We start from the raw sequence: 15,078 nt of genomic DNA, 5'->3' as shown, positions 1-15,078 counted from the left end.
CCCCCCCCCCCGCCCGCCCGCCCCCAGCGCCATCGCACACCCCAACCCCCTGGGGACCCAGACAAGCGGCAGCAGAAGCCGCCCCAGCACAATGCCGGCCGTGGGCATACGAGTCCCGCATCGCATCTCGGGTGTTGGTGGAAGCCGATCCCAGCCAGTCCTCAAGCCCTAAGGGCTGCCTGTAGGAGGCGGCGGTGGCCAGCCCAGTTCCCGCCACCACCTCCCCCCCCCCCCCCCCCCCCCCGAGTCCAGGGAAGCCCCTTGCAGAAGGGAAATCGGCTCCTCCAAGAAAGTCCCGCCGGGGAGGACCTGGGCCCTCGGCTCTGCTGGCCAAATATTTACAGAGAGATAGCTGTGCGCACAAAGCCCCTTTCTTCTCCCCGAGACCGAAAATCTGGGCCCCGCATGGAGGCTGAGCTCCTGCCGCCACTCTCTCCGGGCGGGAGCTGTCCCACCGGGCTGGGCCGGGGTGGGAGGGGGGCAGGCAGACGCGGCTCCTGGCCCCACCACCGGCCACCGGGGCTGCCCGACGGCCGGGACACCTGAGGGCCAGGCGCCCGGTGCGAGGCTGGGGGAACAAAGGGAGCGGAGGACTCACCCAGCGGCCGAGTCGGGCTGCGCCGGCTGCTGCCTGCGAGTGCGGCCCGCCCACCGGGTCACATGGCTCCGAGCCGAGCAGAGGATCAAAGGGGCTTTGTGGCCTCGGAACAAGGAGCCTCCCAGAGCGCGGGCAGAGGTAGGAGGGACTGCGACTGCCTTCGAGGGAGAAACGGCTCCGAGGGGCAGGGAGGGGAGGGGGGGAGGGGGCGGCGGGGAGAAGGGGCCCCGGGTGTGTTATTTCTGCATAAGAAGCACCAAGGAGCAGGGTCCCCAAGCCAGCCCGTCACCCCAGGAGGACGGTGCTGTGGCCGCAGGGAGAGCTCCCGGAAGGAGCGAGGGAAGGTGGCTCACCTGGAGCCCAGCCGGGCGGCCCTGCCAGGAGCCGGTGCCTGCAGCCACGGCCCCGCCTCCCGGCCCGGCCCCTGCTGGGTGCAGGGTGCTGCCAAGAATCTGACATGCCCTTGGGCACCCTCCCTCCCTGCCGCCCCGCCCCGTGCCTCCCCTGGGCCAGGTGCACCCCAGATGTGCCCACACCCGGTCCCGACCCCACCAGTCCCTATGACACCCCTCAGCACTCAGGGCCTCCCCGGGGCTGCAGGACTCCCCGGGAATGAAGTCCAGACCCGCGGCCCGAGCTGCTCCAGGCTTCCAGGGGTCAGAGCACAGCCAGCCGGCTGCCCCCCGACTGCTGAGGGGTGCCGCGGGGGAGGGCACCCTGCCAGGGAGAGGAACGGGAATGGGGAAGCAGGGAGGGGGGCCAGCTCACCCTGAGCTTTCTTCTTCCTGGAGCCTCAGAACCCGGATCCCAGTCCAGCTCAGCTCGGCTCCTCCAACCCCTCAGGGCGGGCGGTGAGTCAGCCGCCTCCTTCCTCCCTCCCTGCAGGCCCTGCGCGGAGCGGGACCCCTGGGAGGAAGGGCTGGGGGTCCCAGAGGAGGGAGCGAGGGAGCAACCCTGCTGGGCTGGGCCTGCACGCTGGGAAGGGCCCGGCCCACCCCCTGCCATGACCTTTGACCCGTGAGTGAGTCACTCCCAGGCGTAGGCGTGGCCAAGTGGCCTCGGCTGACTCTCGCACTAGGAGTTCCTGGGGGCTGGTTTGGGGGACTTGCCTGGGGCCGGAGCCCAGAGTGGCACCTGGGAAGGCTGTTTCAGGGCCAGCGGCGGTCCTCCCGCCTCCTGGAGGATTAACGCCAGCCCAGCCCCCACGGCCACGGCCAGGGCCACGCTCAGGTTCCCCACGCCCAGCTCCCCCATGTGGCTGGTGGGTGAGGCCCCAGGGCACCCACACAGGCCGGCTGACTTCGTCCAGCGGGTCTGCCTTCCGGGTCTTCAGAAGCCGGCTGCTCCCCACAGAGGCCGTGGCTCATCCAACGCAGGCACTGCCCACCCTGCTGCCCACCAGCCCCCCGACCCCCAGCCCTCCCGGAGGATCTGCAGGTTTCCCGTACAGGCCTTCGGGGCCCTGCTATCCCACGTCCCTGCCCCCACGGGGGCGCCCTGAGCCAGGGCAGCTGCTCGCCAACCTCCGGCAGAAGCAAGGCGAGCCCGTCCGTAATTTTAAAGGCTCCAGTAGCCACATTAGAACGGTCAGGAGAAGCAGGAGAATTCACTTTCCCACAGTTCCCTTAGCCTCAGGGAGCCCACATATTGTCAACTCAACAGCGTGGACACCGAGAGACCTGCCGCTGTTTCCTTTCTGTGCTCGGCAGCGTGTGACACTGACCGCACCTCTGACTGGGACCCACAGGGGCCACATGGGGCCGGAGGCCATGGCCTGGACAGCACAGCTCCCGGCAGTCAAGGTGACCCGGGTTTAGGCCAGATGCTTGGAGAGCTCCCTACGTGGGCCACGCACCCCCCCAGCAGCAGGGGCAGCCACACGGAGGCGGGGGCGGGACACGCGCCTCGGAACAGTGGCATCTGCTGCCCAAGCCGCCGATCCTTACGCACAGCGCCCCCTGCAGGGGACGTCCTGGGGCATTTCTCTCAGATTCCACCACCAGGAAGAACGGAGCTGCCCCTACGAACTCCTTTCCTGGAGCAGGAATCAGACGGTGCCAGAGATCTCAGCTCCGGCCGCTGCCGACCCAGCCTTCCCGGGGGTCCCCGCCCACCTGGCCCGGGGTGCTCGGGCCGGGATGAACCCCACTCCGAGGCAGCGGCCACGGCTGCCCAGCGACTGGACGCGTGAGGCCTGGGCGAGAGGGATGGCGGGCGGCTGGACTCTCCCCAGCAGCGCGGCCACGGGAACTTTCTCCGTCCCGGGCCCGGACAGGGCGTGTGGCCGGCACCCGGGCTACTGCAATCGGCCCTTACGGAGCTGGTGTCCCGGGCACCGGCTTCCCCGCATGCGTGTCCTTCCAACAACCAGCTCACCGCGCTCCGGCCCAGTTACTTGCCAGTCACACAGAACCGCACCCATGAAGAGAGAGTCTACAGAGACAGCAAGCAGGCAGGTGACTGCCAAGGGGCAGGAGGAAGCGGGGTGATGCTAAGGGCCACAGAGGGTCCTTTTCGGGGGACGAACACGTTCTGGACTGGACGGCGGTGATGGCTGCACAACCGTGAGCACGTAACACCCGCCGCTCACGGCAGACTCTACGCTCGTGTGTGCGCTTACCACCGTGTGTGCGCATAGGAAACGAGAACTTCATGTGTCCTTTCCCCGCTTGCGCCAGTGGATTTTGTTTTATAGTTTAAAACGTGCCCGGCCGGCGGGGCTCAGTGGTTGAGCGTCGACCTACGAACCAGGAGGTCATGATTCGATTCCCGGTCAGAGCACAGGCCTGGGTTGCAGGCTCGATCCCAGTGTGGGGCGTGCAGGAGGCAGCCGATCGATGATTCTCTCTCATCATTGATGTTTCTCTCTCTCTCTCCCTTCCTCTCTGAAATCAATAAAAATACAAACAACCAGAGGGCCCTAAGACGAGACGTGAGTCCCGGGCCTGGTCCTGGGCTGTGTGTTACCTCCCACAGCAGGTGCTGCCTCCATCCGCAGGTGGGACCAGGCCTGGGGACACGGGCATCACCTGGCTCACCGAGGAGGCCCTAACCGTGTCCTGAGAGGGACCGGAGGGGAATCTGAAGAGTGTAGCGAAGAAGTGATGGAGGAGAGCAATAGTGGGAGTGATGTGGCCGTACGCCCAGGACTGCCAGCAGCTGCCGGACGCCGGGCAAGGCAAGGATGGGCCAGGCCTGCGACACCTTGCCTTAGCCCGGGACCCTGGTCTCAGACATGGAGCCCCCAGAGCTGAAAGAGAATAGCTTGTGTGTCAGGCGGCCACAGGAAACTGTGCGGCCCACGGTCTGGCCTCAGCCGCGTAAGCTGGGCCTCTGCTGTACAGACGGGGCAACCCACGCTCAGAGCAGAGGACCAGGTCTCCGGGCCGGCGTCCCCCCCAGCCCCGACGGGCCTATGCGGGGTTTCCCAAGGCTGTCAGTCTGGGCTGGACCTTCATCCCCAAACAGAGGAAGCCCCCTCACGGGTCAGAGGCTGACATGAGGCGGGAAGGGGTCCCACGGCGTCCTTAACAAGGATGCTGTAGGCCACTGACCTGCCCGTGAGCAGCCCCACTGGTCAGCGGTCCAGCAGCCGGTCCTGCCCTGGAAGCCACGGGGGAGGCGGGGGGGCAGTTCGGGTCCCCCCTCCCTGGGACCCACTGGGAGAGGAGCACAGACTGTGAGGTGTCCCCACCCACGCGACGGCGATGCACTGCGTCCTCCTCCCTCCCCCTCACACACGCGCCCTCGCACTCACATGGCACACACCTGCCCGTCCCGGTCCCGGGTCCCCAGGCCGCTCCCTCCTTCGGAGCCCGAAGCCTGGGTGCGAGTGCAAAGCCCAGCTCCCCCGCCAATCTTCCCACCCACCCACCCGGCAAACCTCACGGATGTAGCCAATGCTTCCCACCAAACACCATGAAAAACACCCTCCCTCTCACGGGGGCCTGTGGCTGCTCTGCACAGGGCGCAGGGGGAGGCCTGAATGGGCACAGGGCGCAGGGGGAGGCCCGGGAGAACACAGGGCGCAGGGGGAGGCCCGGCGGGTTGCAGCGTGAACCTGCAGGCTCCGGGCAGAGGTGAGCAGCCACACCCCCAAGGGGAGCCCCAGGCTGGCAGCCTGAGGTGCTGGCGCTGCCCAAACCCTGCAGTGCGAGGGGCGGGGGGTTGGGAGTTGCCACATTCGGCTGAAATCTTCCTCTTTCTTCTGGTTCCTTTTCAACTTGACCTAGGAGAGCAGTTGGGCTCCCCCTCATCTCCACAAACAACGCCCCTGGCCCTGGCCCAGCCGGCCCCCCCCCCCCCCCCCCCCCCCGCAGCCGCTCACACGCTCACTCCTCTCTCCATCACGGAACAACCCAGCCTCCCAGCAGATGGCCTGCGTCTCCAGCTCCCACCACCCACTCGCCGCGGGACCTCTGCTGTCTGGATACTGCCCATCGCACGGCTGAACCCCAGCTCCTGAAAACACCCTCCTCGCCAACACCCAGTCCCACCCCCGCCACCGACCTCAGGGCAGCATGGGGCATGCATTAACCACCCTCCCTCCTCCCCTCTTCTCCCAAGGCAGGGGTGTGGACAGCCTCCTCTCCCCTCATCTCCGAGTCTGCACCTTCGTCGCTGGTCCTGACCCCCTTCCCAGCTCAGTCACATCTCCACAGCATGCTCTTTTCTGAGGACCCTGCAGCCTTCATTCAGGGCCTGTTGTCTCCCAGCCCCCATCTAAAATCCCCTCTGTTAAGTCACCGCCTCCAGGAAGCCCTCCGGATGTCCTCCATCAGATAGGACCAGTCCCCCCCCTCCACCTTTCCTGTTCAACCTGGAGCCCCAGCCAGGCGGACTTACTCACCGCCTCCTGAGTCTCCCAGGCAGCGGCCTCAAGATCAAGATCGATCATTTGTGAGCCTCAGTGGCGAGGAGGCCCCACTTCCTCCTTTCTCAGAAGGGCTCCTCCCTCCCTCCCACCGCACTGTCAGGCACTCTTCCCTCCCAGGCACCTTTGATACACATTTCTTTTTCCTCCTGAAAAGCTACCATTGTATCCACAATGTCCCTTAGAAATGAACTGATGGTACCCTAGCTCAGCACACTGTGGCATAGCTCTCGCCCGCCCGTAGCCAGCTCTGTTGTTCAGGGGTGAAGGCCACTGTGCAGCTCACAGCAGCCCAGGCCAGTGGTCGGCAAACTCATCAGTCAACAGAGCCAAATATCAACAGTACAACGATTGAAATTTCTTTTGAGAGCCAAATTTTTTAAACTTAAGCTATATAGGTAGGTACATTGTTATTCACTTAATTAGGGTCCTCCTAAGCTGGCCTTTGCTAAAAAGGTCCTCCATCTGATTGAGGTACGTTCGCTGAGGTCGACCCCTTCCAACTCTCCCATCCACTCGTCTTGTATACTTGTTTCGTCTATTTCCTTTCGGAAAACCGACTTCTGCGCATGGGCCACGAAGTTTCAATCGCACTGTACGTGCGCGCCCGCACGTGGTATTTTGTGGAAGAGCCACACTCAAGGGGCCAAAGAGCCGCATGTGGCTCGCAAGCCGCGGTTTGCTGACCACTGGCCCAGGCACACTTCCACTCCAACCAGCGATCCTGGGGCTGCAGTCTCCAAGCCAGAATCCTACTCACCAGGCGACAGAACCATCAGCCCTCGCACTGATTTCAAGGACAAGTATAAACCCAGTGTGTCCCTCCTGGCGCTCGCCCAGGGGTGTCAGGAGGGGAGCTGGCCAGGTGGGGGCGCTCCAGGTTGGCGTTAGGTGCGATCCTCCAAGCCTCCTCACCCTTCAGGGAAACCAGGCCCAGAACAGAAAGCTCAGCAGCTAAAATGGTAGGATTTTGAGTCAAACAATCAATGGTTTGGGACTGAGACGGGACTGGGGTCCTGAGATGAGATGGGGGGGTTGGGAGGAGCAGAAAGGGCGGGGTCGGTGCTCAATCCCGGGGACGTCCTCAGGGCGCCTGGTCCGGCTAAGTGCAGGGGCCTGGGCCCCACCTCAGCGATTCTGAGGTAGCTCACCCAGGGTGTCTGTAAAAAGTTCCTCAAGGGGCTCCCATGTGAGGTCGGGGCTGAGGTCTACCGCTTAGGACGGACGGACAGACCGACCCACACTCTGAGATTTACAGGATCGTGATACAACGAGCAGAATGTGCCCAAGACACACAGGCGGGTGAGCGGGGCTCAGGCCAGCAGTCCTTCCACCGCCCACAGAGGTGCTGCCCCCAGGGGTTTGCCTGCCTCAGCCAGCGTGTCCGTCACACAGTCAGTCCCTAGCTCTCACACAGTCAGTCCCTGGCTCTCACACAGTCAGTCCCTGGCTCTCATACCGTCAGTCCTCAGCTCTCACACAGTCAGTCCCTGGCTCTCATACCGTCAGTCCTTAGCTCTCACACAGTCAGTCCTCAGCTCTCACACAGTCAGTCCTTAGCTCTCACACAGTCAGACCCTAGCTCTCACACAGTCAGTCCTCAGCTCTCACACTGTCAGTCCTTAGCTCTCACACAGTCAGTCCCTAGCTCTCACACAGTCAGACCCTAGCTCTCACACAGTCAGTCCCTAGCTCTCACACAGTCAGTCCTTAGCTCTCAGACCGTCAGTCCTTAGCTCTCACACAGTCAGTCCTTAGCTCTCACACAGTCAGTCCCTAGCTCTCACAGTCAGTCCTTACTTAGCTCTCACAGTCAGTCCTTAGCTCTCACACAGTCAGTCCTTAGCTCTCACACAGTCAGTCCTTAGCTCTCACACAGTCAGACCCTAGCTCTCACACAGTCAGTCCTCAGCTCTCACACTGTCAGTCCTTAGCTCTCACACAGTCAGTCCTTAGCTCTCACACAGTCAGTCCCTAGCTCTCACACAGTCAGACCCTAGCTCTCACACAGTCAGTCCCTAGCTCTCACACAGTCAGTCCTTAGCTCTCAGACCGTCAGTCCTTAGCTCTCACACAGTCAGTCCTTAGCTCTCACACAGTCAGTCCCTAGCTCTCATACCGTCAGTCCTTAGCTCTCACACAGTCAGTCCCTAGCTCTCACAGTCAGTCCTTACTTAGCTCTCACAGTCAGTCCTTAGCTCTCACACAGTCAGTCCTTAGCTCTCAGACCGTCAGTCCTTAGCTCTCACACAGTCAGTCCTTAGCTCTCAGACCGTCAGTCCTTAGCTCTCACACAGTCAGTCCTTACTTAGCTCTCACAGTCAGTCCTTAGCTCTCACACAGTCAGTCCTTAGCTCTCAGACCGTCAGTCCTTAGCTCTCACACAGTCAGTCCCTAGCTCTCACAGTCAGTCCTTACTTAGCTCTCACACAGTCAGTCCTTACTTAGCTCTCACACAGTCAGTCCTTAGCTCTCAGACCGTCAGTCCTTAGCTCTCACACAGTCAGTCCTCAGCTCTCACACAGTCAGTCCCTAGCTCTCACACAGTCAGTCCTTAGCTCTCAGACCGTCAGTCCTTAGCTCTCACACAGTCAGTCCCTAGCTCTCACAGTCAGTCCTTACTTAGCTCTCACACAGTCAGTCCTTACTTAGCTCTCAGACCGTCAGTCCTTAGCTCTCAGACCGTCAGTCCCTAGCTCTCACACAGTCAGTCCTTAGCTCTCAGACCGTCAGTCCTTAGCTCGGACAGGTTGCGATGCAGACGGTGGGGGCAGTTTTTGCTACTGAACAGCGACAGGGGGTCCTGGCCCACTTGGGGGGAAGGGGGGGACTCGGGCTTTGGCTCTGGGTCTCCACGCCGCCCGCTGCCCGGCTGGGACTGGGAAGAGAACAGGGCGACCCCGAGGGGGGTCCAGCATACTCCGCTGTGGCATAAGGATCATCTTGAGCTCAAGGCACTCGTGTCCCTGCACTCTCACCGCCGCCAGGTGCCACCCCCGAAGGTTTCCGCGGGCGAACAGACCTGGCCATGGCTGCCCGGGCAGCCCCTCTTAGAGGTTTACAAGCAGCTGTCCGTGTGCCGCTCTATTCACCTCTGCAAAGTCAGTGTGTGTTAATCTTTAAGTTCACACTGTTTCTCAGACTCATGGGACGGTGGAACCCCTTTGCCTCTATAATGCTTATGAATGGTCCCACAGAGAACAGTTTGGGAAACACTGGTTTAAACTTAAAAGGCCATCAGCTCAGCTCCTGCTCTAGGCCAGACATCAGACCACGCCCGCCTCTCGGGACATGGGTCCGAGGGGGTTAGGGGTGGAGAGCCCAGGCCCCCAGGTCGGATGCTAACCCGAGACAGCCACGGGGGCGGGGGCGGGGGGAAACCCTGGTCTTAATCCAAGTCCTAAGTTACCAGGGGCCACAAGAACGACCAGGGCACGTTGTTTACCACGGCAAAGACCTGCCAACAACCCGAATGCCCACGGAGGAGAGAGAGAGAGAAAGCGATGGTGCCACCACCCCAGCCCACACCACAGGCGTCGGACCCAGGACCTCAGCGTGGACGGAATGGAGGCGGCAGGAGCAAGCTCACCACAACGCGCTCCTGTCTCTACAGCTTTGCCACATGCGAGACGGCCTGAGCGCGGCCGAGAGAAGCGTGGCCCGTGGCAGATGTTCTCGGGTCCGTGGCGACGCCGCACGACAGGAAGGAAACGGATGGCCCGGCGTCTGCTTCTCGGCTCGCCAGGCCCCGGTGTCCGCTGTCTGAGATGGCACACGCTTCTGTTGTTTGTTTTTAAACATATTTTTATTGATCTCAGAGAGGAAGGGAGAGGGAGAGGGAGAAACACCAATGATGAGAGAGAATCATGGATCGGCTGCCTCCTGCACGCCCCACACTGGGGACCGAGCCTGCAACCCTGCATGTTCCCTGACAGGGAATCGAACTGTGACCTCCTGGTTCATAGGTCAACGCTCAACCACGGAGCCACGCCAGCTGGGCTGGTACTCGTTTTTTAAAAACAGAAGAAATCTTCAGCCCTAGGTGGTTTGGCTCAGTGGATAGAGCGTCAGCCTGAGGACTGGAAGGTCCCGGGTTCGATTCCGGTCAAGGGCCCCTGCTGCAGGAGGCAGCCGATCAATGATTCTCTCTCATTGTTGATATTTCTATCATTCTCTCCCTCTCCCTTCCTCTCTGAAATCAATAAAAATATATTAAAAAAAAAAAAAAAGAAAAGAAAGAAATCTCAGAGGCACTGGGAGCAACAAGCCGAGAGCTTTCCTGCGTCTAACCTGCTGGGTGACCCAGGAGACGGGCCATAACCTCCCGGAGCCTCAGTTTACTCACCTGTAAACCGAAGGCCACCGCCCAGCTGCCAGAGAGGAGGCTGCGCACACTTCCCGCTCTCCCCTCGGGCGTGGGGGAGGGTGATGCGAGCTGACAGAGCGCGCAGCCTCAGGCAGCTTGGACTCGCTTTGTCCTGCAGGGCGGCGGCCTTGTCCAGGCCCGGGGGCTGAGGGTTTTCAGGGCTCAGGATATGTGGCAGCCGCCTGTCCGCCGGGCCTGCTTTTGGGGGGAGGGGTGCCTGAAACCCCTCAACCCTTTAGCAGAGACACTGGCGCAGGTCACACCCCACCCCTGGAAACAAGGAAGCTGGTTTGAATTGGCCCCAAACTCGCCCCGACCAGCTCTCTCCTCCTTTCTCCTCTCCCAGCGCCGGGGGCTCAGGAAATTCCAGGTGGTGGGGCGGTGGGACATCAGCCCAGTCTGTTGACTCAGAGAGGGGACCCTGGCCTCCTGCCCTTCACCAGCCTGGCGTCCCCATGCCACACCTCGCTGCCCTGGGGCCCGTGACCCCGTCCGCGAGCCACTGGGGCCTCGGGGTCTCAGGTGCGCCACCAAACTCCCCATTCCAACTCGGAGACGTGGGCAGAAGGAAGGGAGTTCAGATCCACCTCCACGTAGGAGCTGAGGGCTTTGGGCAAGTTTCTTTTTCTTTTTAAATATATAGACATATATATATGTATTATTTCAGAGAGGAAGGGAGAGAGAGCTAGAAGCATCAACGAGAGATGGACCGGCTGCCTCCTGCACGCACCCCACTGGGGAGGGAGTCTGCCACCCGGGCATGAGCCCTGTCCGGGAATCGAACCGCGATCTCCTGGTTCCGAGGTCGATGCTCAGTCCTGGAGCCATGCGGGCCGGGCCGGGCAAAGGTCTGAACCTCTGGGCAGCGGCCTCCTCGTTTGTCAGAGGGGAGCCCGTCACCGGAATTGGAGAACGAGGAGGAGAGATGGCATGTGGCGGGCTGGCGTGGCGCCCGGCACCCAAGCAGACGCTCCCTCGTGTGGCTGCTCCCCCTCCCGCACTCTGGGGGTGGGGTGTGTGTGGGGGGAGACGGCCCAGGGAAGCGAGCACCTGCCAGCTTCCCCTGCCAGCTTCCCGGTTGCAGGCCCAGCTGGAAGTGAAAGGAGAAGAAGCAGAAGCTGCTGACTGACAGGAAGGGCTCTGATTACGATGGTCTCCCCGCATCGGCCTGGGAAGCCCGTGCTGGCCGGGGAAAGCACGTCTGAAAAAGCAGGAAGGGAACCCTGCAAACATGACATCCACGGGAGGGCACTGCTGAGATGAAGTCCAACCCGGCCAGACCCTCAGGGCCGGGCAGGTCTGCGCCCACGCGGGGGGTACTGGAACCTCCGCACAGGGAGCGTTTCATTGAATCACACGCAAAACACGTGGGGACAACCGGTGACCTTGGGACAGCCGGCCCCGCCCGTGGCCGCTTCTGCTCCTGCACCTGCGGGCTCCTGGCTCTGAGCTGAGCCCGGCTGTCCCGGCCCCGGGGAGGAAGTAGGTGATGAGCAGGCAGCCGCCCCCCCCCCCCGCCCCCCCCGCATGGGGCGGCTCTGCACCATCTGGTGAGCCTAACATTTACTTGGAAATAAAAAGTTTTCTTAAAGTTCATTAAAATGCCAAGATCGTTCGTCACGGTGTACGCGTCAGCAAAGGGAACTGGTGATTCACAGGCATCTGTTCGTCCTTCACGTGGGGCCTCCGTACCGTCCCCCCCCCCCCCCCCACCCCGGCAGCCACGGAGGCAGGGACGGCACCCGGCGGCGGGGGCGGGGGGGGGGGGGGGGGTCCACAGATGAGGGCCCCGTGTCAGGCCTTAGAGTCAGGGACAAAGTTCAAAGAGGTGGCAGTGGCTGGGGGAACCCCCTTGATTGGGCAACACTTGTCAAGAGCCTGGGCATCTGACAGCAGTCCCGAGGCCATCCTGAACGAGTCCTGGGGGCCCTGCCCTGGACAAGCAGGCCCTGCAGGCGGAGCCCCGGGGGCAGGCACATGAGGCTGCAGGTTGGGCTTCAGGCCCCAGGAAAGGTCTATCACGGCAGGGACAGGGCGGGAATCTGCCTTCACTTGTGAAAAGGGGACCGTCTCCCTGGTTTCTCTCCTGCCCACTTGGGGGGCCTCCCTGTGCACTGGGGGGCGGGGGGAGGGGAGCCCAGGATCCCTGAGGCTCAGGACACATTCCCGAAGTCGTCCAGAGGGCACGCCACTTCCCCCTGCTCTCACTTCCCGCTGCAGCTGCAGCAAATCACCGCAGGCAGCGACTTAGACACAAGCGCGTCCTCTTACAGTTTTCGAGGTGAGAAGTCCAACACGGTTCACTGAGCTAAAGTCGGGGTGTGGGTCGGCAGGGCAGGTGCCCCGGAGGCTGGAGGCTCTAGGAACAAGCCTTCCACAGCCCCCCGGAGGCCGCCACGCCCCCTGCATCTTCCGAGTCAGCGGTGCCGCGGGGTCGCTCACCATCCAGTCCCTGACACGTCCCTGACCTCCCGCCACCTCGCCCAGTTCTGAGAACCTGGTGAGTCCACGGGCCGGGGTGGGTTTTCCCTGGTGATCGCCCCCAAGGCCAGCTGATCAGCCACCTGTTTCCATTCGCCGCTAGACTCCACGACCCAGCACCAACGCCCAGGTTCTGGGGACGAGGGTGTGGCCATCCCTGGGCCATCACTCCGACGACCCCTAACCCAGGTCCTGAGGGGGTGAGAGGAAGGGTCACAAGCCCAGGAGACGGCCTGCTTGGGTTCACACGCCAGCGCTCAGCGGAGGGACCATTATCCCGTCTGTGAAATGGGACAATGTAACGGAAGGGGCTGGGGGAGCAGAAGGTCCTCCCAGAAACGCCGCCCTCGGCTCATTGGCCGGCGATTCCCCGGGACAATCCCGGGCTCACGGGCTCTCCTGCCGCCGCGCAGGCCAAGGCCAGAACCACGGGCGGCCCACAACCCCTCACCTGCCCTTACTGTCCAGGGGAGCCCAGGTCATTCCCGCTCCCCTGGGGTCACAGGGTCGTGGGGTGCAGGGGTCAGTGATGGGCTCCCAGACTCAGGCAAACCTCAGGCCTCGCTTCTCCCCCAGGCGTCCTGCCGGCCTCGTGGTGGCCCCGCGGGCGCCGAGCCACCTGAGAGCCCCTGCCCCGCATCACAGGGTCCCAGCGGCCGGCGGGCTGCGCGGCCTGGGGGACGGCACCCAGCCTCACGGCCGAGCTCTTCCTCTCTGCAAACCGCGAGCGGGGCCGGGGGTCCAAGAATCTACATCGGGACGCGCCTCCTGCCGCACAGAACACCAACGGGGAGCTCCGACCCCACTTGGCAGAGCCGGCAGCACCCTAACCTTCTCCCTGGTGTCCCCCCAAAACCAGCACAGCCAGCCCGCCCCGCAGGGGCGGTGGGAGCTGTCAGTCACTCGCAGGAGGGGCCGGCTGCCGGGAGGTGGCCTGAGCCCACGCCTGCCCCAGCCTCCATCGAGAGAGGCCAGCGCAGCAACAAGGAGGCCGGAGGGGGCAGGGCTGCGCAGCCACTGGGCCCCTCTCCCCAGGGCCGAGGGCAGAGGAGGAGAGAGGAAGGCCGGGGATTCCAGCTCAGGGCGGAGGAAGCAGGGGCCCCGGCTCAGTGGTGGGGGAGGGGAGGGGCTCGGCCTGCACCCCCACCCACAGCTCCCACCCTGGGCCTCCAGGAGGACCCGCCCCCATCGCATCTCAGGGGAGCAGCGAGGCTCTCCGGTTGCCAGATTCCAGTAATGAATCCCACATTCATTCCGTGGCCTATTGAGGCCCCGCCCCGCCCCCGCTGCACTGCACAGCTGGCCCCCAGAAGTGAGGGCTCGAGGTGCCTGCAGAGCTGGGCTGCACCCCCACCCCTTCCTCTGAGAGCAGGCCTCTCACCCCCCTTCCCTGGGAAAGCTGGGGAAGGCGGCCTGGCCGAGGCGCCATCACCCCTTCCTGCCCAGCAGCCTGCGGGCACCCTGTGGGGGGGCGGGGGGAGCCAGGTGCCCCTCGCATCCTGCCCCCCAGGCTGCGCAGAAGCGAGGTGGACGGGTGGACGGCGGCACAGACACAGGGTCAGGCTGTGTGAACACGGACGCTGGTGACCGCTTTCCTGCAGCCACGATGCCTAGCTGGGGCCGGGCGAGCACACGGCGCCCAGATGTGGCAGCACGAAGGCCCCTTGGGGGCCCGTCTCACCGACACACACGGCAGGGCCCAGGACACACGTGTTCCGTACCCACGCCACCGCCCTGACACGCATGTGTTGCTCAGTCACACACAGCACACCTGCAGTGAAGGCGACACGCTGCCTCAGACGCAGGCTGACCACATGCCAGACGGGGCGGGGTTGGGGGGGCGGGGGTTGGGGGGCGGGTAAGAACTGAGAGGCACAGGCTGCGTGAGCAGTCTCGCTGGCCAGGCACATGGCACCTCCGCCCACCCAAGGACCAGCCCTCAGCCCCGGGCACAGCAGGCGGCTCCTCCGGCCTCACCAGCAGCCACCACCCCTTGAAATGCCACAGAAGCTGGGCCCGGGGGGGTCACGACTCCCACGCTGCCCCTGGCCAGCTGCGTGACCCTGGCCGAGGGACCGCCCCTCTCTGGGCCGCAGAGACGAGAGAGCTACATCGGGGACCGAGGGGTGTAGGAACGGGCGCTGGAGTCCGCTTCCCGAATTCAAACCCTCCCTCTGCCGCACCCACGGAGGGGGGGTGGGGGGGGCAGGTTCCTGAGCCTGCTGTCACCGCCCCGGCCTGGCCGCCAGGCCCAGCCAGCAGAGGGTGCTGCCTCCTCGCCTGTCCCTCCCGTCCATGGCCTGGCCAGAGCAGGAGCCCAGCCCCCGCCTCCAGGAACCCACCGCCCTGTGAGTGAGCAGAGGCCCAGGCCACCCCCTCAGTCCACACGCAGAGGGGCGCGTCTCCCCTGGGCGTCATCAAACCCACACCCTGCGCTCCCCCCTCCCCCGCCGCTCCATGTGAGAGGGCACATACCTCTTCCCAGCCTGTGGCTGTGGGAAGGGGCGGTGCATCGAGGAACCTCAGACTCCGGGTGGACGGAACGAGGGAGTCATGTTTCAGGGGCTGCTGGGGCACCCCGGGACGCCAGGGGGCTCCCTGCAGCCCATGGAGAGTCCCCATGCAGGTGGACGGGGCCCAGCACCCCTGCGGTGGGTATCCCTTGATCACCCCCCCCTTGCCCCTCCCTCCAGCAGCCGGGAGGTCGGGGTGCTTGTGGCCTGGGTGGGTGAAGTGCGGGGCGGCCAGACAGCGACCAGG

The 15,078-nt window shown here is 63.7% G+C and overlaps 1 protein-coding gene across 6 annotated transcripts in view; it reads right to left on the bottom strand.

Annotated features, from left to right (window-relative positions):
- The window catches only part of SEPTIN9 (septin 9), a 120,973-nt gene that overhangs the window by 21,162 nt on the left and 84,733 nt on the right, over positions 1-15,078 (bottom strand). The window contains exon 1 of one of the 6 annotated variants that reach the window (XM_070393436.1): positions 5,448-5,490. The exons of 3 other annotated variants lie outside the window; for them this stretch is intronic. The gene's annotated coding sequence lies outside the window, so the exon portion shown is untranslated. Of the gene's footprint in view, positions 1-598; positions 703-1,366; positions 1,524-5,447; positions 5,491-15,078 lie in introns of those variants that run through there. 2 more of the 6 variants (XM_070393434.1, XM_070393435.1) reach the window with 2 other exon arrangements.

The sequence above is a fragment of the Myotis yumanensis genome, unplaced genomic scaffold (genome assembly GCF_028538775.1).
Source record: "Myotis yumanensis isolate MYYU_CA2020_CCGP unplaced genomic scaffold, mMyoYum1.0.hap1 SCAF_16, whole genome shotgun sequence".
In the NCBI taxonomy this organism is placed as follows: Eukaryota; Metazoa; Chordata; class Mammalia; order Chiroptera; family Vespertilionidae; genus Myotis; species Myotis yumanensis.
This window is presented reverse-complemented; position numbering and strand designations above follow the sequence as displayed.